The 27,382-nt window shown below is 37.2% G+C and overlaps 1 long non-coding RNA gene across 2 annotated transcripts in view; it reads left to right on the top strand.

Moving 5' to 3' along the window:
• The window catches only part of LOC113483137, a 298,071-nt gene that overhangs the window by 149,383 nt on the left and 121,306 nt on the right, over window positions 1-27,382 (top strand). For both annotated transcript variants that reach the window (XR_003398962.1, XR_003398963.1), the window contains one exon: window positions 8,418-8,480. This is a non-coding gene — a long non-coding RNA (uncharacterized LOC113483137). The remainder of the gene's footprint in view (window positions 1-8,417; window positions 8,481-27,382) is intronic.

Genomic DNA, 27,382 nt, shown 5'->3' with positions numbered 1-27,382 from the left:
GGCGGGGGGGGCGCAAATATCTGGTGAACTGTTGAACAGTTTGAAGTTTCAGGGACACTAATAATTACTCCAGTCACTTCTGTCAGTATTTTTTGCTGCTCTTTAATAACTGAAGGGTCCTGTGGTACTTGGTAGAATTTGTATTGCTATCCTATAAATGTAATTAATATTTATGAGTGTATCAAGGGTGTATCAAGTTTCTCAGGGTGTATTCTGAAGTTCCGTTGATCTATAGGATGGTTTGATTTAACTTTAGACTGGGGACTGCATATTCAAAATGAAAGTATGTATGTGAACCAACAGTAAGTTGCCTCTAAATAGCGATGGGCTTTTTTGAAAAAAGTCTTTGGCCTACCTTGTACATTTATGGGCCAAAATTGTCTAAGGAAACAGCAAAAAATGCATAGCACAATATAAACATGCAATATAAGCAATTAAATATTAATAGCAAAAGTAGGAAGCCCATTATCTTAAAATGGTCGTGATCCGGATTCACTGGATTCGTTCTGGATAATTTATATCCTGCATATTAATTCATTTTTCAGATAGTCTTTGACATGATTGCAAACTGTACCTTTTCTCCAGAAGGTCCATTAACTAGTCCCATTAGCTTAAAAGAAAAATCTATTTGCTGGTCTTTTGTGTAGGCTGTTACACGTAATAGGACATTTCGGTATTCCTGCTGAACTATAGATGCATGTTAATGATGACAAACATGTTCGTAGACTGACTGCAGTTTAGAAATTCATACACCATGTGGAAGTGTTGTACCTCAAGCTTTATTTAGACTATGTGAGATTCTCTTAATTTTTGTTTGTTACCTTCAGCAATAAATTAAAAGATTAAGTACTCTTTCTTACATGTATGGCATAAACAGTGCAAAGACAGTGCTGTTGTACTTGGTCTCGAAATACTGCTCGAATTCAGCAATGCAATGGCAGCAATCACTTTATCTCATGCTACTAGCACTTTAAGTCAATAAAAAAATAAAAAAGGCGAGGAGGAGAGAGAGATTTGCTCCTAGAAGGACGATTTTTAAAACAAAAGGCTTCCCTCTTGTTCATTTTAATGTAATTGATTAGAAAGTCGTCTCTAGATTCGCAGCATTCTGTACAGTGTACCAAGGAGAAGGTCTGATCTTAATTATATTCATGATCATTTATTGAAATAAATAGTCATCTCTTGTAAGTAGCTGAGGATAGAGCATTGCAATGAAAGATGTATAAGACTTTATGTTGGAAGGGAAAAGGTGCATCTCTATTAGCAATGAAAATACGATTGTGAAACTATTAAGTTTTATTTCTCTTGTTCTTGTTTAGGGTGGATTTTACCATGTGTTGATGTGTTGCCCCAAAGTACATACACTCCTGGCCCTCTTCTGTTGTTGACATTGAAGTTCTGAAAAAACATTGGCTTATACTGGGGTGTTGCTTGAGTGATGTGCCAGCTTTGCACCTAGTTAGTTCAAGCTAAAGTTCAGGCTGCCAGTTGAAGGCATTTTACTCTGTTAAAGCCAGTGATGACTATTAGACTAATGCTTCTCTTTACTTTTCCCTTTTAAGCCATTCATTTAGATGAAGGAGCAAATAATCTAAACATTTTATTCCACTTCTTGAATACAAGGACTCTAAGGTCCTCAAGAAGCAACACTGTTTTCTAACCTCCATTGCAATATAGAAACCAATTCAGCTTCTCTGGAGAAAGGGAGTGTATCACTTGTTCTGAGAACAGGTAAGAGGAGGGACTTTTTTATACTGGAGGGGCCTTCTGGATCTTGTGAAGTTTTGTGGTTTGCATAGCAATGATTATCAGATGCAATTTCCTTCACAGTCAATGCAATTCATGCCCTGTTGTCTTCAGAACTAATTTGTTTGTTTCCACAAGAGAGGTGGATAAAGATTTAACACAGTATGCTGTAGACAATGTTCGCTGTGTCATAAATTTATTTTAGAGGAATTTTAGACTGAATTTCTCACTTGAATTAAGGGAGGTTTATATACCCTTTCTTCCCTCTATTTTTCTTCCCTGAAGAATTGCAAAATTTATGGAAATCTGTTAAGATACCTGAACCAATGTGAAACGATCTAGCCTATGAAAACTTCAGCTATTGAGAAATAAATTTTATAACAGTTATTTATTTTACCAAAAGTCTCTTAATCTGAGTCACCCAGGTAAGCCTATTTGAAAAAAAAAAAAAAAAAAAGTGAGCTCTATCATAGGATACTGAACCAAAATGAAGCAAATACTCTGAAGAGACCATGATCCTTTTGCTCAGTGAAGATAAGGAATTTGGTACCATCTTTAAGCAATTTGTATACTGACACTTTATTATCATATTCAACAATGTTGTAAATCATCATTTTAAGGACAGGAGTTTATCATGTTGCACATCCTAATAATCTACTGGATAAATTAAAGGCAGCAAAAACCAGAAGAGAGCCCAGGTTTTACTCTGTTGATACAAGAACTATAGTCGTCTGAATTTTGAACTAAAAGATACCTTTTTAATTCAAGGTTGCTGCCAGCTTTAATCCCCACCAAAAATCTGTTGGTTTGCTAGGGACCTTGGTCGTTGGGATCTAGGATCATCCATTTCTATATTTCCTTAATGATAGAGAATATTCAAGCCTGACTGTGGACTTGCTAAGAGCAAGGACTTGGAGAAGACCATTTAACAAAGAGTCATCAAAGCTAAAAACCATGTTGTTTGAATTTTAGTACTATGTGAAAAATCTCTGGGATTTTCCCCTCAAAACCAAGGTACTTGATAGATAGATGAGTTAAGCCAGTAACAGTTATAGTTATTTGCTTTAGGTACTATATGTGGATTTGCTTTTTTATAAACTTTGGAATGATTAACTGCCTCAGCTTCAATTTAAGATACAAACCAAATTAAGTCTCTCATGCTCTTCAGAATTCTTCTTGGTCTGTAATCACCACCACAAAAAGCCTTAGAAAGTCTACTTTAGTCCTTGTTCCTTATTCCATTCTCCTTCCAAATGCTTTGAATATGAATAACTGATGCAGGATGAACTCTGAGTCAAATGACCAGAAAGACATATTTTTTCACTCAGTGAGAAATGATGATGTTTTGTGCTTGAAATTGAAGTTAGTCTTATTCCAGGAGCATCTGAGGTATATGAAGTTCATTTTAGCACTGTCATTTTCTGAGCCTCTGATATTGATAAGCAGAAATCCCTTTACTGCTTATGTTCTCTTTATAGAAAAGGAAGCTTTAGCATTACTGAAATAATGTTAATCTGAAATAACCTGGTATTTCTTGTAGCTTTTTAACAGAGACATGCAGAGCAATAGCAGTAACAGCTTCCTTCTTGTGTAGATCCTGACTAATTTAAGATCACAATCTTTGTGATATGCTTCCATGGCAAAAATACTTCCTGCAAAGAGCTGGTCATGCCAAACGATCATAGAATCATAAAATGGTTTGGGTTGGAAGGGACCTTTAAAGTTCATCTTGTTCCGACCCCCCTGCCATGGGCAGGGACACCTTCCACTGGACCAGGCTGCTCCAAGCCCTGTCCAACCTGGCCTTGAACACTGCCAGGGAGGGGGCAGCCACAACTTCCATGGGCAACCTGCTCCAGAGTTTCACCACCCTTATTGTAAAAAAATTCTTTTTATATCTAATATAAATCTACCCTTGTTCAGCTTAAAACCATTACCCCTTGTCCTGTCACTACAGGCCCAGGTAAAAAGTCTTCCTCCATCTTTCTTACAAACCCCTTCAAGTACTGAAAGGCCACAATAAGGTGTGTCCAGAGCCTTCTCTTCTCCAGGCTGAACAATCACAACAATCTCAGTCTTCCTTCACAGGAGAAGTGTTGCAGCACTCTGATAATTTCTGTGGTCCTCCTCTGGACCTGCTCTAACAGGTCCATGTCTTCCTTGTGCCAAGGAGCCCAGAGCTGAACACAGGACTCCAGGTGGGGTCTCGTGAGAGTGGAGTAGAGGGAAAGAGCCGCCTCTCTCAACCTGCTAGCCACAGTTCTTTTTATTCAGCGCAGGAAATGATTAGCTTTCTGGGCTTCAAGAAGATGCATAATCCTAATGTGAGAGACAAGTTCTTCTAAAAAATGGTTGCTTTTGCCTTTCTAATATTTTCAGAAGAGATTGTAGAGATCCTTATGCAAATCATGCCACCTTCTCACCATTTGCCTCCTCCTGTGTGCTATATAATGACTTTATGGAAAATGCAGACAGGACTTATGAGGAACCAGAGTGTGTTCTAAGCTACTGTTGGTCTTGGTTTTAAAATGTTGTGTTATCTGGGGAGTGACTACATTATTTTTCTTAATTGATTTCTTCCAAAGAGATAGTCATGAAAGAAGGAGTTCTCAGGATAAATATTGGCTATTTTATATACATATATGCCTTTGGTAGAATTATTTCATCCTGTTTCAGAAACAGGAGTAGAAATTCACCTTGTGCTTGTTTCTGTTGAAGAGCTCTGGAAGTTTTACATAACTGACAAGAAAGAATTCTAAAGAAATCTTGTAATACTTGTGTACATTCGTGAGTAAAGAACCTTGCAAACTAGGGCAACCATACAAAGTTTGCACTTAGCAGTGTGTGAAAGAATACATAGCAGAATGCAAAACGAGAACAGTCATTTCAAAGAAGAGAAACTTTGAAAAGGTCAGCATATATGCTTAACAAATGCCACTGTCAAGGACATGTTTATGAGAGCTCTGGCATAAGAAAATAGAATTTTTATAGAGAATGGAAAATCTGATGATTTTTCATTTATGAGGGGCATGATGGCTGATAGTTTGACATTAAAAAAATATTTGAAATTACATCTTGAAAAAAAATCTTTCATATTTCTTTCATATTTCTGTGAAAAGACATACCTTTGATCCTGCGATGACTGGGATTTTGAGTCTGAATGTGTGTTGTTTGCGAACCCTCATGGTATTTCTTCATTCATTAGTTCTGACTAGGTGATCTCACTTTTAAGTTGCAATGTTTAACAGTTTTAAGCAAACAACTTTTTCCCACAAGGTGATACTGAAGTCTATCTGTTTGTTATTCATGGAACAAGATAATTCAAGAAATGCTCTTGTGGGCCAAACTAATTGTCCATTTATCCTGGTACTTATTCTATGACAGTGGCAACAAGGCATGCAATTTAGGGAGAGCACATGCACCTCTCTGCTTTCTGTGGTCCATTTCCCTTGTACTCCCTTACATCCACTGGGTTTGGATTTGTGATGTTAGAGGGAACATCCCTACCTACACACTCCAGCATCTGTTTATGGAATTCTAACCTTGAGTTTTTCCTTGAGCTTGAATTATCTGGAAATTAATCCTTTTGGTATTGTGGTTCAGGGAATGACGTTAGGTGTTTGCATTTCTGGGCATTATCCTGAGTTCTGGTTTCTGAGCACCAAGTAGGATGAAAAATATTCATCATTCTGCTATGGTAAATAACTCATGTTTGAAATGTTCATGCTTGTAATCTTCCAAATATTCTGCAATTTGTATTTACCTTAAGACTGACAGTGGTTTGGATGAAAACTTTCCCCAGTTATCCCCTGTCATAAGGAATTTTGTCCAAATGCGTCACACACAGAATGCTTGTATATAAACAGGATTGGTGAAGAAAACGTTCATGAGTATGTATTGGCCTAAACCAAAATTCATGAGATACTCAGTCTACCCTGTTACTTGCTGCAAAACATCTAGGATAAATCTATTTATCTGTACTAGCACTTCCCTCACAAAGCAAAAAACCACTGCTGTGGCGGTAACATTTTTTCCATTGTATAGCTCATATTTGGAGGATTTAAAGAAAATTCTTAAGATTCAGCAGTAGTCAGTTTTTAAATGTTAATCCACTGTGAGACCATACAGTATGGTAACTGAATTGATTTGTCTATGGAACTGAGGGAGAGTATTGACTTCTTTCCGATTTCAATTTGGTTTTGTGAAGCAATATTCTGTAGCTGTTCCATTGGAGAAGAAGATGATATAAATATGTATTTGTGTTTGGTTGTTTGATTTTAATGTTTATATTTTACTATTCAAATGTTTCAAGCTTCTTGCTTAGAAGATGTAGTTAAGGAGCTTTGATAGATATGGATTGCCAAAAAGTATCCTACCTACTTCCCCAGGTCTATATCCTTTTATTTATGATTGATCAAAGTTCAGCATCTTGTTTTCACTTCTGAATATTACAACTGATCTGATTTCCTAAAATACTTGTGGCTCTTTCTCATGTTCTGTTCTGGAATATTAATTGTCAGACTGTAATCCTGTCAAATCGTTACCCTAGCGCTTGATTTTTGAGGGGGAAATTGTGCTACCTCTAGTTACTGTGGGTTTCAAAGATGTACTAGAAGAGCCATTTTCAATATGCAGTTGAAAAGTATGGTCAGGTTGGAATAATCCAGAGAAAACTTCACATACCTGAGATGGTGAGTAGTAGAAGCAGCAGGAGGTCTGAAAGCATAAAGTTATACCTGTGGTTATGATTACTTCTGCTATTATCTGATACATTGTGATTTTTAAAAAGAAAAGGAAGAAGCTGATTATATTAATAAACCACAAAATAAGGTGTTCAGTTGATCCAGTAATATCTCTCCAACTGAGGTATTTGTTTAGACATAGTCAGTGAAGAGTATTTCTAGGGCACAACAGATTTCATCCAGTCAGAAATCTCTAAAAATAGATCGGATGAATCATGTTGTAATGTGTCTCTCTAATTATAATAGGGGCCTGCGGTGACTAGCTTGGAGATGCTGCTAAAAACTAGGCAAGATGAATTTCATCCAAAATGACTGAGACACCAATGTGATATGTCCATAAATGAGGTCTATGCCATTTTAAAATGTATTGAGTTAGATCTTTCAGGTAGTGAAATAAACTTACTAATGCCTCCATATGAGGCACTGCAGCAACCTCCCCTGCCTAGCATGCAGAGCACCCAGGTGTAGGAAGCATGAATTTAGTTGTAATAAACAGAGAAAGGCTAGTAAAATGAATAGTGGGAAGGGAGAGACTATTGTAAGGATACTAAAAGCTTTATTTTTCTTCAATAAAATAAAGGCCAAGAGAAAAGATAGGCTGTGAGAAGAGGAAAATTGCAAGCAAAGGAGAACAGTCATTTAATCTGAAGAACAGAGCTGGAAAAGAAATAACTGGGAGAAAAACAGACTGAAAATTACAAGATTTCTAACCATCAAAGCAGTAGTGTTCTGGAGAAGCCTCCCAGTAAGATGGTCGGGTTTTGTTTTTCCACACATGTCTCTTTGCAAGGTGGGAAATGATACATTTATGAAAGGGAATGCGAAACATGGTTGCCTCTGATAGCAGGAGCCTGGACTCTATGTGCCACCACTTTGATCCTAGAAGGGGATGTGTATGCATGATTGCACTTATTGAAGTGACAGTAATTATGCTGTAGATATGCCTATACTATCAATGTGAATATGTTGTGGTGCTTCTTTAAACCTGTAATTAATACTAATTGAGCTCTCAGAAACTAAAGGGTTCCTCATTTAAAAATCATGTGTGTTTGCTGAATGTAACAACAAGTTTACTAACTGATCCCACATCTTAAAAAACTCCTTGTTAATAAAGGAAGGTGCTATATGCAATCCGTTGATAACAAAGAGCTCAATGGATTTCCATCTTTTGCCAGAACAGTGCTTCTACTACAAGTGTTTTCCCTGGGTATTATATTTATTGTTCTAGAAATGTGATTATAGATTAATACTTTTCCTAATAAATTTTATTAAACACAACTTTGTGTTTGCTGTGAAGATGTTAGTATAAATGAGAAAAATTACAGGTTTTGTGCAAAAATTCAAGCTATACATTTTCTAACAAAAAAGAATTTTCAGGTGCTAAAATTCGGTCTAAAAAATGGAGTTGATTGCCACTTTATAAAATAAAATCGTGACTTTATTTGCATAGATAGCTCAGCACACAATTGAATGTGCAGCCAGCAAGAGAGTGCCCACTTTGTGACGTGATGAAAGGCTGTGGGGCCTACAAGACAGAAGATGGCAGAGGACTAAAATAATTTACCTTCTTTGTACCCTACTCTCAGCCCTCGGAAAAGCAAGCTCTGAGGGCAGACCCTGTGCTGGTCCACTGTTTGGATGGGTCGAGTCAGGTGAGCTAGGGGGTCAGGCACTCTCCCTTCTGGTACTGACTTATTTTGTTGCTGGTATATGACAATTCCCATAAATTTGCTAACCTGATGAAGTTCATCAAGCCCTGAAAAAAACAGTTATTTTTTTTTTTTTTTGTCTGTACATTTTGTAATTATGGGATGTGACAGTATGCCTTTCTTTGAAATGGGATTAATTTTAAAATAATGAGGTGAAACTGGGACTCAGTTTATGACGCAAGTCCTGTATCCTTGTTCTGATGCGCTGCATCTTTTCCAGGTGTACTTCCAGGTGTCTTTCCGTTTTGCAGCAGTGCCATGTTTGCTGTTTTACAAGCCACAGGTAAGCCCTGAGACGGTTACCCAAAGTTTCAGTTGCCAAGTCACCACCACCAACCCCTGGCACATGGTACCGTGGGCATTGCTGCTGCACTCCATCCCACAGTGGCTTTCCTGGGATAGAGTTAGGACACCCTCCCTTTGCATTTGAAATGGCTCCCAAGAAGTGCAGTCGTGGTGCTCATCCCCACAGCAGAGGGCTCTGCAGCAAGGCCAGGCTGGGCCCTGCTGTGAGGGAGGCAGGGTCAGGCCTTCTGTGGTGGCCAACAGCCACAGCCACAGCCTGGCTGGCATGGTGCAGCAGGCTCACTCTGGTGGGGATGTCACTCAGCACTGGCAACACCAGCACTGAGTCTAAAATCTTAGTGCCATTAAATTTGATGGGAGTTTTGTCATTGTTGTCTTCACTTAGATTAAATTTCCTCATGAGTTTCTAAGGGAGGTTAAACGGCAACTCCGTCACTTATGGGAAGGCTGGGATCACCTTGATGTGATTCAAAATATTTTTCCTTACAGATGTGGCTAATTACTTCATGCCTTTCATGGAAAGTGATAGTGTTTCAAATCAGAATGTGCCATTGGACCATGTAGTACTCTTTTAAGTTTTTATATTTTATGTGGTTGCTCCTTTGTATTTTGTCTTTGAAGCAGGAAGGATTTATTTTTTATTTAATTGACTATTTATCTTCATAGCAAGAGTGATTAATTCCTAAAACAATCTATGAAAAATTGTGCCATTTACCTGATTTAAATTTGACTAGCTTCAGCTTGGAGCAATTGTTTTCTGCTGCCACTTATAGATGGTAGTTGTTTTCCTATAATCACTCCTACATATGTGTTCAAATCAGCTACAATAGATTGGAGATCTCTTAAGATTTTCACTGTAACAAATGTTCTCCAGTATTCAGATTTTGTTGCCTTCCTTCACCTCTGTCTATTTTTCCCATATCCTTTTCAAAACATACAGGAATTCCTAAACATTACTGTAGGATTACTACTGATACTACAGCTGGAGGAAAAGGCAGTTGTCTAACTCCTACTTTACTGGTGCTTTGAACGTCACAGGGTTGTGCTAACCTCTATGCTGGGACCTTATGTTGAACGGTGAATTCCTGTGCTTACTCTGTCCACTTCAATAATGACTCATTCTGTTTGTCTCTCTGATCTAAGGATGGGTTTTCAGTGTGTGGTTATTCACACAGGTTTGCATTTGCCACTGAAAACCATTTTGGCTAGTTTCATACTAAAAATTCCTTGTTACCTTTACTTTTCCTCTTCCTTCAGATGTTAGGAATAACTTACTTTTATGGTGGATTCTACTCATACTTCCAGCTGATGAGAATGTACAATCTCAGAAGCATACCAAGTCATAATAACAAGTTTATGAAAAGGTTTTTTGAATTATACTCTATCTAGAGATTGTCTTCAATTCAAATTACATTGATTTGGGATGCAGGGCATCTAACACACATCCATGTAAATTGGACTTAACATTTTTCATTTATGTAGAGGAGCTGGTTATGAAAAGTTAAATGTTCAGGAATATTAGCCGTAAGTGTGAAGGACAAGTGTGTCTGGCTGCTTAATGTTGAATTAGTAGAAAGTAGTCATATAACTGTTTTCTTGAAAAGCAGTAATTCACCAGTTTATTGCAACTGGAGCAGGTAAGAGAGGCCTAGCTTTTCTATGACATAAATTGAGCTTCGTTGCAATGGCACTCCTAAAGCCAGGCTTGATGGCAAGACTCTTTGGCTCCCCTTCTCTCTCTTCCCAAAGGCTTCACAGTCATAATTTGTTTCCCTCCTGCTTACATTTTCTCCTTTTACTGTGAATCTTTTTTAGGTCTTGGTTCCTTTCTTTATTTTTTTTTAATGTGTTTAAGATCAGTTTCTTTTTCACTGTCCTTGTTTTCCCTCAGAATTCTGATTGTCCACAAAGTCCATGTAATCTTTTTTGCTTTATTGTTGTGGTCGTTTCTTCCCATTACTGTACTTACTTGTTTTGTGTATCTGGAGAAAATTTTGCTCTATTTTGTCTTTCAACCTAAAAACTAAAAATCATGAAAAAAAAAAAAAAAAAAAGATCTGAATCTGTGCTTGTAGGGTAGTGGAAGCCAGCTGTCCAAACAGACTGTGTATTTGGTCATAAATTTATTGAAAGATGAGTGTGTTTTATTAACAAGAATATGCATTTTTGATATTTTCTTTGCAGTTGGCATACTGTTGAATATAAGCCCACTTAATCATTCTGAATACTAATATTAGTAGAATAGCAGTAAAGTCCTCCTTTTATAATAGGTGACATTTTCTTCTGGAAAATTTATTTCAAAAATAAGGAGAAATTAAAGAAATAAAAGGTGAACAATAATCTTTTGGGTGGAATCTATGGATGCGTCACTTGTAAAACTGGATATTCTACAGAGCAGTCCCTATCCACCAGATTACTTTATTTTTACAGTGCCTGGACTATACTGACAAAAACTTTCCTACTTTTACCAGTAGAAGAAATTTTTAGCTCCCACATTAAAGGCAATTTAGCCTACATGTAATATAGTATGTGCTGCCTTCAATACTTCTGCTGTAGGTGATACTCTGAATTTTTCATATGCCATGAAGTCTGCACACTGTATATTTTTGTCAATTATGCACAAGATGTTTTCCATTTTTCCCTCTTCTTTGGAGCCCTTTAATCATTTTAATTATTAGCATATATTGTAAAAGTTTAAGTTTATTATGCAATTGAATGTTACCCAGTCATTTCTGTTCGGGAATTATTCTTGGAAAAAAGACAATGACTGGAAATAACATTCATTTTTCTTAAATTTGATGAAATTACAGTATACTGAAAAAATAGCAACATGGGATGATACATGTTTTTAAAAGAATCTTGGAGGATACACTGATCAAAGTTGAGCTTAACTGTTAGTAGCAAACTTTATCCTTCAATTTGTCGTTAAATAGACGGAAACTGGAATAGCTCTACATGTTGAAAAAACAGCATTTCCCTCTTACGGAAAAACCCAAATATAAAGAATGCCATTGTTTGCTGTACATGTGGCAACCAGTCTGGTTTATATTAAGTTGAAGTTACTGCCATCTGGTGGGGAAAACAGTATTATATCACTACAGTTGGAAGCAATGCTGTTAGGGTTATTTCTCTGTATGTGTGTGAATATGGTGTGTGCCTCTGTGTGTGTGTATATATACACACCTCGATAGAGATAGATATATCTATCTCTAATAGCAGCATTTGAGGCTGATTTTAAAAGAATTTGAAAATGATACGGAATGGCCTGCTGAATCAGAGTTTACTCAAGGGTATAAAAATGCGTGAAAGAAGATAAGGCAGATGTAAGAGTAGAGCAGGCAGACATGCAAAATGTACGCTGTAGTACTTCCAGTGCACCCACACTTCTATCCTAGATTAACATAGATAATAATGTACAAAACTTGTCCCCATAATATTTTTTGTACTTCGCACAGCTGGAGATTTTACATTTTGTGCAGTGTTTTGTGTAGCACTTCCTATGTTAGAGATGATCACTGATTATTGCTGCAAAAACATCCGGGCTAGCTCTGCCTTAGTGCTCATTCTTTAATTAGATTTTCTCTTTGGTGCAGCAAGTTTGCTCCTCCTCGAGTCTTGACATATACTTGTGATAACTGTTGTCAGACTCTTGAAGGATCAGCCCAGTAGGAATGGATTTGTGTGAGTATTGCATCAGGGGAGTCTGTGGGGCATTTTACACATATAAAATTAATTATGTTGTTTTCTGAAAGAAACTTACACTCTTATGTTGGATGTAACAGTGCAGTGAATGACAGGCAAAGTGGTAATAAGAGAGATTCAGTTGTGGCAAACAGGGTCAGATACCTATCTTTAATAATAAATTGCTTGGTAACCACATGAAAATAATAACTAGTGTCCAGAACTTGTGCTTTTTTAATTTTTATAGTGTTTGAAGACTCCAAACAAGATTAGGTCTGCTTTATGTACAAATATTAAATAGGCTTTGTCCTTGTTGTATGCTGCGTTTTCTTCTGGTAGAGAACAGTAGAAGTGGTCCTTTGCTCTTAATCTGCACAATAAATGGCTGTTTTCTCTACTAAGAAGGCATGTCTATCCAAAGTTTATCTTTAACCATCATCTTCTCATGCTAAGAGTCAAAGAAAAGTTAGGGGGATCCAAGTGTTATTGGGTACAGAGTGGTGTGGTTAAGTTCCCAGCACTACTGTGTTGTCTGAAGCCCCCTCTGGCTGCATGCTTAGCCTCCGATGGCAGCCCGCATTTTATAAGTGTGCAAGTGCTGAGACTGACTGAGGTAAAGCTAGAGGAGGCATACGTGGCTTCAGCATTGCTCAGGCTTGACTGTCTCCATGCCCTCAGTGGCACATGGTTAATGATGAACACTAGGCACAGGACCTGAGTGGAGCTGAGGCCTCTGGACTCTGAGTCCTGCTAATTTCGGGTCACTGAGGAGGCTCACTTCGGGCTCTTGTGAACATCATGCCTTATGCTGAGCTAGACAAGCAGAAGTCAGTGGCAGAGTAATATTAGATTCCTCTTTGAAGGGATAACTAAATGCTGTCATCCAGTACTTTCTTACAAGAGGTATATTATTCTGATGACATTCTGTCCACTGTTTTTTTGTTTGTTTGTTTGTTTTGTGGGGTTGGTTGTTGTTTTGTTTTTTTTGGGGGGAGGGGGGAGAAACATTTTTCTGCCATGGAAATCTTGCTTTGGTGGGATTTCTAATGCTGTAGTCTACAACATTTTGTTTCTTTAGCTGCTTACTGGTCTCAACAGTGACATCTCAAAGAGGCCTGCCTTGTCTGATTGCATGTTACATTCCTGTAGACCAGCTAGCTTGAATTGCAGGAGCTCACTTGGTTGGTAAGATTTGAGGTTCTGCGTCCTATATATAGGTGGAATTTCCATTCCTGTACTATACACAGTTTTTGAGATTCTTGGTTTATACCTTTGCTTGGTCAAGTCTGGTTTGTGTGGAAGACATACTTTTCTTGGTCTCATAGTCTTGAAAAGTTTGTTTTCAACTCAACAGGTGAAGGGACCCTACAATTTTATGAATCCTGACATCTTTGAATCTAATTAAGCAAAAACCTAATGATACTGACTTTGTACATCTCTTAGACGTTGCTGAATGGGTTAAGCATGGTTGCAGAAAAAGATATTTCTCATCTCTCATCATTCTTGTTTATTTTGTTTAAAATTCTTTTTCACTTGGTTGTTTTTTGCTGCCTGTTATAGTTTTTTTGTTTGTATTTTGTCTTTTTCCTTTTTCTGAACTCTCTAGGAGTCAGAATCCTGCCCAGATAACATCTTTCAAAAGGAAAACCATTGACCTTGTAATCCTGTCGTTCTGCTTTTAAGACTACATTGCACATGCAGGTGTCTGATTTCTTCATAGGTTTTAGAGGAAGCACTTTTTCATGACTTTGCAGTGTAATTGCCTAATTGTTTTTCAAGGAGACAGACACTTTTCTCACAGTATAAGACTCTTAATGGAAAGGTTTAACAGTAAGAGTTAGCGCACTGGGTGACCACATATTAAGGAAGTGCTTCAAACTCAAGCCCAAAGCTTGAATCATACAGCGCAAAGAGCTCTCTGGCTCAATCTAATCCGCAGAAGACAGAAAAGCAAAACAGCTTTCAGAAGGAAAATAATCCCTGGTTCCCTCTTCCAGTCTTCAACTCTCAACATAAAGTTTACTTTGTGCTGTATGACAGAAGTGCCTAAACTGATTAGCTCTTGATTACAAAACTGGCTGCTTATTCTTTTCACTACTGCTGATAAAATGACCAGCTGTTAACAGTTCTTTGAAATCCCGGTGGCACTGAGATGCAGGCTTTCTGGAATACCTTTTCCTTTTTGCCTGTCTGTGTGTCTTTTTTTTCCCCTCATTTTCACTGCTCTTCTCCCTACCCCCCATATAGCTTCACATATTTGTTTATAATCCTCTGGGATTAATAAACAGTTTGATAGCTACAAGGTAATTGCTCTCTGTGCTTAGGATAACTGAACTGTAAGAGAAGTTTTTGTGGTGGAAGATGACGTAATGCAAGACAAGGTTAGAAGGATGTATCTTCTGAAACAAAAATGACCATCTCTAGACATTCTGTTAAGGTGAGGTAGAGTTTAATGTGACATGATATGATTTATACGTTAGAGTGTGGGATGCATTGAAGTCTCAAATTTCAACTCTTTAAATTAAAATTGATTATAGACATGTCCTTACTCAATGAGAAGTTGATGTCACAGAAGTAAATGAGTCCAGTGCTTTGACTTCATTATGCAGGAAATCAGAACAGAGCACCATAGTGATCCCAGCTAGCTGTGAAAACCTGTGAGGATGTGGATGCTTCTCTCCAGGAACAATCTGCTAGATATGATATTTGTGTGTGATATATGAATGTCCATCCTTGGAAGTGTTCAGGATTTGACTGGACAAGCTGCTGAGGAACTTGCTCTTAGACTTTCTTTGAGCAGGGTATCAGATTAGGTAATTTCTTGACATCCCTTCCAAGCTCATTTATTCAGTGATTCCATTACATGAAAGCTAGGTTTCTAAAGACAAGATGTTCCCAAAGAATTTCAGTACAAGATCCCACTTCTTATCTTGAAGGTGATGAGTGGCTGAAGTTACTTTAAAAATATTGCCTTAATTGTGAGGTAGAAAAATCACTATAAAGAATTCAGCTTATGTACACTGGAACCTTTTATCACATCTATAAAGTTTGCCTCCTCAGCCTTTCTAAGAACTGTTCAGGCTGGTGGGAGTCACTTCCTATGGAAATTCAAGTGCAAGGAACAATTCTTTTATGTATCTTTGCCTGACACAAACATACAAGTATGTATATGCTTTTATTAAAACAATAAAATAAAAGAAACCTTATCAAACCATTATATTTTACATTTAATTTCCCCCTTAAGGAAAGAGAAAATGAACCAACTATGACAGACGCTACTTCCAGCTATTAATGGACTACTGAGGGTACTTTGGTAACCTGGTGCTAAAAGCAGTAAAAAGACTATACCTCTAATAGAATACTAAATATTTTTAATGGTGCTTTATTTGCTTTTTAAAGCAAAATAATTTAAATATTTTATAACTTTCAGACTGACAGTACTGTAACTTAAAATCCTGAGTGTTAGTAATCTGAAGACCAGTAAAATGCAAACAATACTTTCTGAAATTCTTGTACTGTCATCTCTGGTTTAGAGGGAACACCCTCTCTCTGGGGTAGAAAAGTAATTTAGTCTAGGACACTAAGCAATTTTGGCTGCTCTTGAACAAATATCTCAAGTAAAACAAACTTTTATGAACTCCATGCTGTCCTTATTCCTATATACTGGAGAAACTTAAAAACTCAAGTTATTCAGAAGTATTGGTTAAGTTAAATTAAAGGAACATTTTGTAAGTTGACATCGTGTTTGCTACAGATGTGGTTAGATTACATTTTGGGAAAAAACAGTTTCAGTAATCTGCCACCGTGTTGATATTCTTTTTCCTGGTGTGGTGTCCTGTTTAGAGAGGGATGCACAACTGATCCACAAGAAAGCTAATCTATCGTACCTTTGAATTTATTCTCGACTGATAATAAGCAAAGAAATGCCAATGAGCTGTGTGTGCTTAATTTTTCTATAACATAATTTGATCAGCTACAATACGAATATACTTTGCAGTGAATAGCTAAGACAGCTGAGCTACAGTTATCATTCAGTATTTTGTTTTGGTTTTTGGATTAATTATGCCACAAATGCAGAGTCAGTTTGGGTTCATGTTTTTATAGTTCAGATCTCAGGGCTGTATTAATGTGGTTATATCAATTACAAAACTAGCTTAAGTCTGCAAACAGATTAACTACTTTCATGCTGCATAGAGCTCTTACTAGTAAGCTCTGTCCAACAGGGTCCATGCAGAACTAACTTGAATGTCCCTACATCACTTTTCCTGGATGAGGAGCCCAGAAAATGTATGCAGAGGCAAGTCGCAACAGGTATTAACAGTTTGGACTCAATGTTAGCTGTGACACAGTAAATCTATCTGCAGTTGCTGTTACTTCTTCCTGCTCCATTTCCAAAAGGTCTTATTAGATGAGGTGTGGCAAACATGCAAGCACTGAAAGGCAGCACTGGCCTAGAGCTGGTAAACTCCAAGAGACCAGACTTGACTGCAGTGCCTTTTCTCTGCACTCCCCAAATGGCACAAGAGCGCTCAATATCTTGAGCTCAGCACTGAGCCCATGCTGGCAGAGTCTGTTTGAACTGCATGGTGCCTGGCCCTCCAGGAAGCAAAGGCTCAGAGCACCACTGTACTGTGACAGATGCAGAGCTTTGCTGAGTCACAGCCAGCTGTGCAGAGCTACATCTTGGTCTTGGCATTCTCTCTAAAAGTATTTGTATTACCTTTCCACCATTCCCCTTCCCTCCTGTCCCTCTCCAGCCTCCCAGTCTCTCCAGTTTCTGGGGAATCCAGGCTCTTGTTACCTCGGACAACAAAGAAATGATGCTGCTTCAGTGAGGAGGTAACTGACTGCCTATAGTAATGCAGCATAATAATAAAATCCCTGTATTTTTAGTATCGATTATTGTTAAAGGATTGACTTTAATTTTGCCTGATTTTTAGTTTTGTATATTAGTCCAGAATGGTCTTTATGCTTCATATCAGTATTTCATTTATGTACTGCTTTAAAATTGCTGAACAGAAGATATAGGATTGCTTGTAACATCTTTTATGCAGGTTATATTATGGCAGGGCCTGCACTCTCATTTTTCTGGGATCTTACATCCCTTCAGATTACTTAACTGCTTAATGGTGTTCAGAATGAGAATTGCCTTGAGGAACATTTAAAATAGGCAAGCTTTACTTTCCCTTATTTTGTTGTTGTTTTGTTAAGGAGTTTTAGATCCTCTGCTCCCATGTTGGAGCAAATGTAGTAGTCCTGTGGAATGGACTCTCAAAAAAATCAAAAGGAGTTAGACACCTTGTTTGGAGTGTGTCTGATGTGTTGGATTCACAACTGCATGTGCATCTACTCAGGAAGGGTCTGGGGGCAGGGGAAGGGCCTGGATCCCTCAACATCAGCTACTGATTCACAGCTGAGACCCCCATGTCATGGCAGCCCATCTCCATTGTTTGGATCAGCCCTGTACTTATTCCCCAGGAAGAAAGTAATCCATATATAGAACAGGTGACTGGCACCCTGGCGTGCTGAGTTCTCCTCCTGTGCCTGCCACACCACTCAGGTCACATATATATTGTATATACATACTCCTGTTCAGACAGTCTTCGTTCCTTATTTCCAGACTACTTAGGGGAGGTACTCATGGCTTCCAGTGCAGCACCTGGGATCTCTCACAACTCCAGCAAAAGACAGCAGGGAAGACGTGTTTTGAATGTACAGAAAGAGGTGCCCTGAAAGACATCAGTCTGTAAGAAGTCTCATTTGGGTACCCAAAATAAATTGACCTTCATAATTTTCTGCCTGTTAAACTGGAATAATTCTAATGGCACTTTTCCACACCATGGTCTCATGTACGTATGAGCAGTGTTCTTTTAGCTAAAGTAGCAAAGGTTTGTGGAGTCCTTGGATAGTATAGTATTTGCCAAAGAAACAACCTTTCAGAAATGTTAAGTTTTAGGTGATCTGAAAGGTACCGTCATTAAAGGAGATAAAACACTGAGTAATGAGACCAAAAAGATGTGCTGAAGGGATACTTAGACAATGATAATTGTCCTTTCTGGGCATGAGTGATGTCTGTTCAGATTGTAAATTATGTATTGTCATATGAAGACTGTTTTTTTTATGAGAATATAAACCAAGATTTACCATTCAGGATTGGGTTTTTTTGGTTTTAATATGCTTTCATAGTAAAATATATGTATATATTGAATATAGAGAAATATGTATACATTTCCTGATAACAAAACCTCCTATTTTGAAGCTCCTCTGAGGTTACAAAGTTGAGCACCAGAAGATAGCCTATAAATATATGTATATGCACATCTGGAAATTAATATGTAATATATGTTTTAATTTTTATAATATATTGAATGTTTCAATGCACAATGATTTTTCTTCTCATGGGTACTATATTGGCACTCAAACTTGGTTACACTTTCTAAATGGTCTGTGTATATATTGTTCCACGATCCTCTGGAGTCAGTGGTTTTGATCAACTTCACTAAGCAGGCTTCATTTTGAGAATCTTTTTAGAGAAATGATAATTGCATATGATGTCAGATGAAAACCTGGGAGAAAACAGGTCTGTTTGTGAGTTTTTTTAGAGCTATAAAGTCTTCCAGGAAAGTTGTTCTTTACTGAAAGGTTTAGTATTTTGGTTTCTGAATAATCTTTAAAATTTTGTGACAATTCAGCTCAGCATAGTTATAGTGCAATAGACGTCAGTAGAACAGCATAGTGAAAGGCATTATTTAATTTTGAAGTGGTGTTTTCAAAGTCAGCATGATTATGCATATATATGCTGTAACATCAGCACACTATTAAATCTACAAATAAATGCCTCATAGCTTTTTAATCTGTGTTATGCCTCATCCACTGGTATATATCAGAGATATCATTGTGTTATTTGAGAATGATCTCTGTAATTGTTATTGACATGGCATTCCAACTTTACAAAAACCAAAACGAAGACTAACACACCAAACAGGTCATGAAGAAAAGTGATGAACCATTAACAGAGTTGGATATTAGGTGAAAAATTGAGAAACTTTATAACCAAAGTGAGGTGAAAATTGCTAACTGGATGTGTAATTGATGTGCCAAAGTGTGTGAATTACTGCTCTTTTCTTCCATTTCATTCATAAAAAGGTCACAGTGGAGAAAGAACGGGACATTTTGATTATTCTTTTTGTTTTGCTGAAGAGCTGTTTTCATGGAAGACAACTGAATTTACAAATCTGAAGGCATACAGGCTTAAATATGATCTAAATAAGAAGTAAATGTAGATGGAAGAGGACATATAGCTGACCCTGGGTTAGTGTTATGAGCAGTCTGAGCACCCTGCTGGTGCAGCTGTTCTCACATTTTTTGTAGTTGTGGTCAATAAAAATTTTGAAGAAAAACAGCCATTTAGCTGAGAGAGGCTATGGTGGGAGACTGAGAAAGTGATAGCAGACCAAACCATCACATAGTTAAAGGCTCTTTTACACTCGTTACTCCCTAGCACATTGGGAAACATGGGAAGTAACTCAGTAATGCTTGTTCCAAAGTGTGCCAATGCAGACTGTCAGCATAGACCACTCTGGAGATCCACATCAGTGAGAGTTTACCCTAGGGGGTGACCAGGGAGCTGAAAAGGACAGGATGAACTCTTGGGCTAGAAATACTATCTTTGCAGCAAAAATCTTGGGTGGATTTGAGCATATAGGTTTGTCAAAGTCAGAGAAGAATGTCTTGACATAATCAAGAAGTGATATTTTGGGAACATGGGGGAGGCATTTGATTGAGGATGTATATGAGAAAGGCCATATATATGGCTGATGACATAAAGAAAGAGTATCCTGCCTATGAAGACATAAAAGGAAATTCATGGGTCCTATCAGCGAAGGCCAGATGTTGAAGGTTTTAGAAAGATTGAAATGCATTTTATGGAAGGGACTTTTGTGAGGCAAAATCTCAAAATTTAGTTGTAGCCATACCCAGCTTGAGTTGATGGCCAGATGTTCATAGACAGATAACAAAGGTAGTATGAGTTTAATTTGGATAATAGGAATGCTACTTCTAAAAGATTAAATAAAACGCAGGATGGCCTGACTATGTGAGTTGGGCTGTCTCCATGAAGTGTTGTGTATGTTTGCTTTTTCACTGATGTGAGTGACATCTAGTTTGTTTTTGATTGATCTGCTTGGAAGCCAGGTGGAGTTTGAGAGACATCTAATAAAAATGGATTCATCAGTACTTGTATAAGCTAAGAAGTATTTACACTGACTGAAAAAAAATCTCCACCTTGATGTTAGGAAGACTAGACAAGACCACTGGAGTAAAACCGTCTCCTTGAAGAGTAGATGCTATTACAAAATAAATTCTGAATAACTTCTAATAAGATAGTTTGTTTTTAAACCATATGATATTTTCCCATTTCACTTTGCAATCATCTTCATTCAGAGCTGTGGGGCATGGTACAGACAGTGAGATGTGGGTTAGTACTCACTGGAAGTTTGAAGGAAGAACAGTGCAAGTAAGTAGCAATCTGATTTACAAGTCATTTCGTGTTTTCATGGAAATAGCCAGTCCTGGTCAGAATGGGAAAATTGTCTGGTACTGACATTTATTCAACCCTTTGAAATGAAGTACAAAAGATTGCTGTTTTTTTTCCGAACGATGTTAGTGTAAATGTTAGAGAAGAGTTGCTTGTCTATTTTCAGCAAAACTAATTTTCCAGATATGAGCTCTGTTGGCTTCAGTTATTGGAAGTGCATACCAGATAACCACAAAAAGCACAAGAATTCAGTGTTTTATAAGAAATCAGTTAGTACTCATTTAACTGCATTTGGTTTCGTTTAACTATATTTGAAAACTTTGAAGCTGAGGCCGATAGACCAGTACCAAACTTGTAATCTAGTTCATCTGTATTAAACATATATAAACTATATTCAAACTATTGGACTCACCTTTTTTTTTTTTCCCCTTCCTCCCTTTCCCCCCCAGCCCCCAATAATGATGGCAAATTATCCAGTCCTGGCAAGAATGGGAAGATTACTTTGTTCCTTGTTACTTCTTGGCTATCCAATTAATTTTCAACATCTAACCAAGTATGATATTCCACTGTAGCAAAGCAAATAACAGTCTCCGCTGCTTCATTGATGTTTTTTGTATTCCTTACATTTAAACAGATTTTCAGTATAGTACCTTGGGAATACCTGGAGTTAATTTATGCATGTATCCTCATGTGACTGTTCAGAAAGTAATTGAAGTAGCTAAGGCCATGAATTGCTTTTATAGCCTCCGTTTGGTTTATGGAGGTCTGTTTAAAGCACTGGACAGTGCCAGCCAGGATTCTGTCTGAACTCAGTAATTATGGGGAGGTTGGCTCTCTAAGGGAAGTAGTATAGAGACCATGTTGAAGACAATACAAACTGTGAGGAGGCAATATATGTCAATTTTATGTAAAGTGTTTTTTCATTTGTTGTGTCACTGTACTGTGATGTGATATAAAATTTAGCGGAGTCATCCAACATCCTAGAGGCTGGTGTTGGCATTGGTTATCGCAGGAGTTGGCCAGCTGCAGTCACCTGCAGTAAGAAAGAGGAAAAGACTCATGGCTGTTTTGCATGTGGGCATTAAGGAGATAAATGCAGAGGCTGATTGACTGAGTGGCAGATACTGGATCGCTGCACTTCAGGAATATTATATTGTTCCAGTTTTAGCTTTCATCTGTTCCTCATTCCCTTGTCTTCTCAACATTTTTTGTATATGTAGATGACAAATATTGTCCAGAGAGGCTTTGGAAACATCTCATCTTTGAACTCTTTGTTGAGTATGAGATGGTCATCTGAAGCTGAGTGTATTAAAGCTTTGAGAATACAGTGCTTAAAAAGGGTAGGTAGGAGGAATGTTGAAGAGGCAGAGCTAAACCAGAAAATAGGATGCTTTACTCAAATTAAAGATAGTGAAAACTTGAAACAGCAATAGTGGCAATCATGGGAGAACCACTGTTTAGAAATGAACAACATAACATCAGCCTGGATAACCAGGAGCAGAAATTAAAATGTAGAAACTGCCTAAGATTTGGAACAAAAAAAGAACCTTTTTCCTTTTTTATTTTTGTGTCTTGGTATATTATTGATGGGATAAAGCTGGAGATCGGACAGAACACTGGTGGTTGCCAAGACCATTCTTGAGGAAAAAGGTAGACCTGAAGCAGAAATTCATTGTATGAGGGAAATAAAAGAGACAGACTTTCAACTCGATACAAATGTTTTTAAAAGCTTCTCAGAGAATTCTGGCATTCAGTGCAGGCTAGGGGTTGCCTCTTTTACATTATTTAAGCTATTTGTGGTGTGTGTGTCGTCGTTGTCATCCCGTCCCCCGTCCGTGTCCCCCCCCCCTTTATTTACACTAATCTATAGGACAGAATTACTAGTCCCATTTGATCAATGTAGAGAAAACACAGAGAAAGAGAGAGACCAAGGCCAAAATTTTCAGAAGTTCCCAACTTCCATCAGAAAAGTTTTTGGTACTTTTCTGTTTTTGTGGATCTGTGGCCCAGGGGTCATCCCATAGTTGATAAAGTGATCTGGGCTGGAATGAAGGAGTCAATCTGCCTCTGCCATTTCAAGGCTGGTACCCTAACTAAGACCTCTTTTTGAGTTTTTGTTGTGCTGATCATAAATGCTTTCTATAAAAGGTGTTGTAATTGGTGTGCCATAATTGTAGCCATTTGATTTGGCAATTTTATTCTAATTTTGCTAACATATATAGTAGAAATTTTCACCTAAAGAATTAATTCAAGAATATGTCCAGACATGAATACAGAAAAAATTCCAAAATGGTGAGAATCAGTTTTCCAAAAGCAGACTCTGTTCCACCAGAAACTGTCCACCTCAAATTAATTATTATTTTTTTACAAGACAGGTAATTTTGTTCATGATGAAACAGGTGGAACTACCTGACTTTTCAATAAAAAGTTGTATAATGTGGACAGCTTTTTTTATTGTTTTGTGGAATAAAGAACAACTTTGCCACGTCTTTATTGTCTGTGCAAACCACATTGTTAAGCTGTTAGATGAACACCTGCATCCACTTTAAATTCAGCATGGGCCCCTTTACAATAATGATGCCTTAATATTTTAAGTTTCCTAGGGCAATTTCTCCTGAGGTCTGATCATTATGGATAATGGTGATAATTACAAAATTTGTTACATTTGAAGCACTAAGTTATTGTACATAATGGTTATTAAAATGTCTTCTGTAGTATTCATGAATTGTAAGGATGAGTGGCATAACACACCTAATAGTTATTTAGTTGCATTTCCTAAGAAGAGATGTAACCATTTGAAGAATTTCAAAATTCTAGTTTACTTTTTTCATAAAGTTTGTCTCCTAGAGCAACATAGGAGAATTACTACAGTTGTATTGATGCTGTACTACATTCCAGTTAGTCTGTCTTTAATGAGGAGCGAAGGAAGGATTGAGGCAGTGTGACAAGACTTGCTGTGTAGCAGACACTATTGACTTCTGAGGCCTTTACCTAACACTTTTATCTTCATTCTCCAGCCCAAAGCCTGCATAGCCATCTCTGGTATGCAGTGTTTCAACCAGATATCCGAACTGCAAGCCTTCATCCAAACATTTTAGTGCAGAGCCAAAACCAGGTGGTATTAAATCAAATGCATACTTTTAATTAAAATGTACATTTCTGAAACTGTGCAGCACAGACTGTGGCAAGTGTACATAGTTTACAATGGAGCATCTATAATAGAATATAACGTCTGTATGTCTGCACTGTGCAGAAGATAGTATTTTATTTTCAGATGTGTATTTGGCTTTTCTAATGCAAGAAAACATCTTCTCAAGACAAATATGCCTCTGCTTGCCTTTTGAAGAATACTCATTGAAGGCATAAAAGTGTACAGAGAATGTTTTCCCAGCACAAACAAATTTCTCATTACATAACTTTGGCTTAAAAAATCAAGAAAACTGTTTGGTTCTATACTGGTATTTTGAACCTGCCAACTCTGACAGCTTCACATAATCATGTAACTGTTGTTTGGTGGTATTACAGCAAGCCTCTCTGCTTAGTTTACTTTAACCTTGTCCTTCAGATGAGATTCAAACAATGCTTTTCTTCAAAGGTGTATCTGTCAGAAGTTAATGTGAAAGTCAGATTGTCTATGCAGTAGTAGTAAAATATATTTTTTGCTACAAATGAGAAGTAGGTAAGTTCTGAGATTGTGAGTAAAGAGATCAAAAGGAAAAGAGCCTCTTCTGAGTAGAGATTTGTGAGGTTTTGTTTTGTCAGTATAAAATATAAAAATATTACTGAATTCTACATAAACTTTTAATAATTATTTGCAAGTGAATTAAAATATTTTTCTGCTGATTTATCTAAATGTTTTAGTCTGTATTCTGAAGAATGCAGGTACCATCCTTTCATAATCAGAGCTTCATTGAAATACTTGTGTAATTAAAATTACAATGTGTACCATTGGGTGGGTGAAGGAGGGATGTTTTATCTTGTAACAAAATTTCCTTTTGTTGTATTTTTTTTCTTTTTTATTTAAAAGGTGCTATAAACAGGATTTTATTTGCAACTGTGTTATATATATTCATAACAATATTCTAGGCATCCTGCTATAGATTTCAAATATGCTTCCTTATTTATATATATTTCACAACACCCTGAAGTGTGATTTACTTTCAGCTCTTTTGAACACTAAAGAAATGAGCATGCCAGTCATAAATCTCAGTGTCATTGTTTTAATTTTTCCCATTTTTAGTTAACATATTTAAGTTCTTCTCCGTGATTTTACTTCTCTATAATTTTATAAAACTGTTGGTCTGTATTGTCATCAGCACTATTTAGCATCTCTGATATGTAAAACAATTAAAGATCAAGCCTTTAGACTTACTTTACAATAAACACAGGGAGAAATCCTCATCAGCCAAAAGTTTTTTGTTTTGGTATGGTTTTTTTTCGGTTTTAAAATGAACAGGCTTTTCCCACATGGGTGTGCCTCTAAATTCCTTACAAATTAAACACAGAGATAGAAAAACAGTATGCAAACAATAGCAATAAAAGTGCATCTTACTTATCCCTCCTTGCTTTTTTACTCATGAGAATCCTTAAGTGTGGCCTTCAAATCTATGAGAAAGAAATGTGCTCAGATGCACAGCCTGCTTTCTGAAGTGACCTCAATTGATTACAGTTTTAACTGTAATCTTTTAACAATAGAACACTGGTTCCTAATCTTCCTTGAAGATGTCATCTGTGGTGGGAGCCTGATTAGAAACATATTTTATTCCACCAGTTTGTTGCCTCAGTTCTGAGGAAAAAATGTGAATTGCAATTCAACCTGCTTTTAGAACTTTTGATCTCTAAACACATGTAGCTCTTTCCCAAGCTCCAAACTGGTCCTTTAAAACCTGTTCTTCAGTTCCCATCCAGTGACTATGTTGCTTACCCTATAATTATGTTTTTACATAAAAGTAATTATCTCATAATCATGACAGAAATGAAAGTCTCATTCCTAGCCATATAGATCTGAAAACATTTGATAGCTTCTTATATACAAAGCTCATCCATGGAATTGTTAATTAACTTTTGGAATATTAGTTTAATCTAACTGTAATTTCTCATTGCAGATGACATCAAAGATATGAATTTGGTTGTAGTATTTCCATGATATATATACATGTGTGTATTTGTGTGTAGGCATACCTACATGGCAAGTGAAGGTTTCCAGAGCTTGAATTATTGTTGTTTGGGTTTTTCCTTCTCAAATGTGATATGACCAGATCCTCTAATACTGAAGAACAGTAGCGAGAAACAGAAGCCTTACAAAATGTTGATGACCATGTAGCAGAATGAGCAAGGTTGACTTTAGTACTGTGTCCACAATAATTTCCCAGGCTGGTATGTACATGGAGTTTTGTAAAACGGTTGTACAGTTGCAACTAGAATAAAATCACTCAAGATGCAGAATAGTGTCAAATATTATTCTGAACCCTTCGGATGATATACCACTAGCCACAGGATGCTGGAAGGATAAGGTGAATGTGCATTATATTATTGCGTTTTCTTAACAGAAAGTGCCTAGAGCTGACAAAGCAGATTGGTGTTTTTTAATGATAGTGAATACAGTTAATCTGTGTATACTTTCATTGACAAGGTTCTGCACTTAGGAGTACAGCACAGATGGTATAAGCAATGAGTACTTATGTCTGACTGTAATTGATCCTATCAACAATGACATACCTTTAACTGGGTTGTATCACTTTACGTCACATATGGTTAATTAAGTAAGAAGGACCCAAGTACACTAAGGAGATTTTTATGTTTATACTTAGGAAAACAGTCTAGACAGGTGTTAATGTAAATGAAGTTAGTACTTGTCAAAGGTGAAATTCTCCATATGTAGCCCTGCTTCAGTCTTCAAATAAATATAGTTGGGCTATGTCTCCATTAGCAAGTAATGAGGAGCAATAGGACCTGATCTGCAGAGTGAAACAGTTGGTGCTGAGGATCTCACTTACCCACCATTGGGATCTGGAGGAAGCAGGGAGGTGGCTTCAGACAGGCTGTGTTCTGGTTCCACTGTGAATGCCCAGAAGAGACTGGAGGACGCTACTAGGCACAATCTTGGAGGGGCATCGTTTGGTTTAGTTTCATTCCTTACATTTAGTACCTTGCTGTGTATTTGGGGGAGCTACTCTTTTTTATCCATAAAACAAAGCTTGCTCTTAATTTCCAACATCCTTCAGCCTCAATTACAAGAGGTTTGCCTCCTTTGATAATCCCTCTTAGCATGCTTCCTGATTAACCATCACAGTCATTAATTGTCTTTTACTCTATGTAGATGTCTGCCCCATGATGGTGTAGTAGAGTATCACGTAGTTTGTCCTTTTTTTTGCATATGCATGTATTGAGATTTGCCTTTAGTTGGGGAGTCAGGCTCTTGTAGAAATACTGTTGGAAAATTACATGCCTTACATTCTTTCCTTCTATGGACTGTAGTTTCCATTGCAAAACACACTTTCCCAATATGAAAAACAATATGACAGAACAGAACTTGATGATTTTAAAACTTCCTGCAATAGTTTTATCTTCAAGTCGATGAATGTGTTCTACATCAGAACCCAGTGGCCACCAGTGGATGTCCCAGAAGCCATTTTCAACCATTTTCTGAGATGCACCTGTAA

Source organism: Athene cunicularia, assembly GCF_003259725.1.
Source record: "Athene cunicularia isolate RWA chromosome 1 unlocalized genomic scaffold, athCun1 chr1_part1, whole genome shotgun sequence".
In the NCBI taxonomy this organism is placed as follows: Eukaryota; Metazoa; Chordata; class Aves; order Strigiformes; family Strigidae; genus Athene; species Athene cunicularia.
Note: the sequence above shows the minus strand (reverse complement) of the source record. Positions and strands in the feature narration are given on the sequence as shown.